The sequence below is a fragment of the Octopus bimaculoides genome, chromosome 1 (genome assembly GCF_001194135.2).
Source record: "Octopus bimaculoides isolate UCB-OBI-ISO-001 chromosome 1, ASM119413v2, whole genome shotgun sequence".
Taxonomy (NCBI): Eukaryota; Metazoa; Mollusca; class Cephalopoda; order Octopoda; family Octopodidae; genus Octopus; species Octopus bimaculoides.
This window is the reverse complement of record NC_068981.1, coordinates 155388661-155390529: the sequence shown is the minus strand read 5'-3', so window position 1 is coordinate 155390529 and position 1869 is coordinate 155388661. Positions and strand designations below refer to the sequence as shown.

The window sequence follows — 1869 nt, the reverse complement described above, 5'->3', positions numbered from 1 at the left end:
ACATTTACATGTGTGTGTGTTTGTGTTGGTGCGTGTCTCCAACTGGTACTGGTTTGTATATGTCCCTGTAACTTAGCTGCCCGGCAAAATATACCGATAAACTAAGTACTAGGGTCGATTCGTTCGACTAGAACTCTTCAAAGTGGTGCCCCAAACAACAAATATATACACACGCATACATATGCATGTATATGTATGTATAACCATATATATGTGGAGGCGCAATGGCCTAGTGGTTAGGGCAGCGGATTCACGGTCATAGGATCGCGATTTCGATTCCCAGACCGGGCGTTGTGAGTGTTTATTGAGCGAAAACAACTAAAGCTCCACGAGGCTCCGGCAGGGGATGGTGGCGAACCCTACTGTACTCTTTCACCACAACTTTCTCTCACTCTTACTTCCTGTTTCTGTTGTGCCTGTAATTCAAAGGGTCAGCCTTGTCGCACTGTGTCACGCTGAATATCCCCGAGAACTACGTTAAGGGTACACGTGTCTGTGGAGTGCTCAGCCACTTGCACGTTAATTGGTCGTATCAACTGAAACCCTCGACGTCGTAAGCGACGGAGTGCCAACAAACAAACCATATATATAGAGAGAGAGAGAGACTGTTCTGTTAGAGGTGGGATCAACTAAAATAGTATTCCATCTTTTGAGATGTGAGCGATAAAGATCGTTTAATATAAACTGGGTTTTAATGCGAACTAGTATTGGTTTCATTACTTCAGAAATGACAATGGTCGGGCATGTTTGTCAAACGTTTGAACACATCTAGACGGTAGATGAAAAACCAAAAATATATCATATATTAAAATAAGCAAATAAGCTTAGAACAGTTTACAAAAGTACAAACATGAATGTTATACTACACAATACTTGATATGATGTCTCTTTGCTTCTTATGCAGCGTTTATGTGATGAAGCAGGGTTTCAACCAAATTCTTGCAGTAATTTTTGTTATCTCCTGTGGTCAGAGCTGAAGTATCGCCTGCTTATATTTGAAATTATCGATGAAGCATTTTGAGCAGCAATTTTCGTTTTTATATGATCCCATGAATTTTCTATGGGGTTCAGGTCAGGCAATGATCCTGGCCATCCCCCCCCCCCAAAAAAAGAGAGAAATAATAATGTTATCTCTAAGCTACTATTCTTTTGGAATATGGCACTGTAATGGATGACTGAGTAGGCAACTTCTTCTTCAGATTACCCAGGTAAGTTTTACAGTTTGGTAGTTACAATTGATGTAGTTGTACCTTAACACATTGTCCAAATACGAGTTCTTCCCTTTGCAGAAATGACCCCCGTATCATAAGTGATTGACATTGCTTGACTTTTGCTACTGTGCTCTGACGACGAATGAAAGAAACACTAGATACAAATTGCTGATATATGTTTCATTATTAAACATGACTTTAATACAGTCCTCCTTTGTCCAGCTCTTATGATCTCTACAAAATTTCAAATGATTCTGGAACTTATATTTTTTTCATGAAAGCCTCCGTTTAATGCCGTTCTGACAAGGGAACTCTAAACTTACTGGTATATATATACATACATATATATATATATATACATACATATTTTCTCTTTTTCTCTTACTTGTTTCAGTCATTTGACTGCGGCCATGCTGGAGCACCGTCTTTAGTCGAGCAAATTGACCCCAGGACTTATTCTTTGGAAGCCTAGTACTTATTCTATCGGTCACTTTTGCCGAACCGCTAAGATACGGGAACGTAAACACACCACCATCGGTTGTCACGCGATGTTGCGGGGACAAACACAGACACACAAACACACACATATATATACATATACATATATACGACGGGCTTCTTTCAGTTTCCATCTACCAAATCCACTCACAAGGCTTTG

General features: G+C 39.9%; 1 protein-coding gene and 1 long non-coding RNA gene across 4 annotated transcripts in view; both read left to right on the top strand.

The window, feature by feature from the left end:
• The window catches only part of LOC106868437 (retinoic acid receptor RXR), a 540681-nt gene that overhangs the window by 230822 nt on the left and 307990 nt on the right, over nt 1-1869 (top strand). The window lies entirely within an intron of this gene.
• The window catches only part of LOC106868439 (uncharacterized), an 11315-nt gene continuing 9500 nt past the window's right edge, over nt 55-1869 (top strand). The window contains exon 1 of the long non-coding RNA XR_001409283.2: nt 55-1208. This is a non-coding gene — a long non-coding RNA (uncharacterized LOC106868439). The remainder of the gene's footprint in view (nt 1209-1869) is intronic.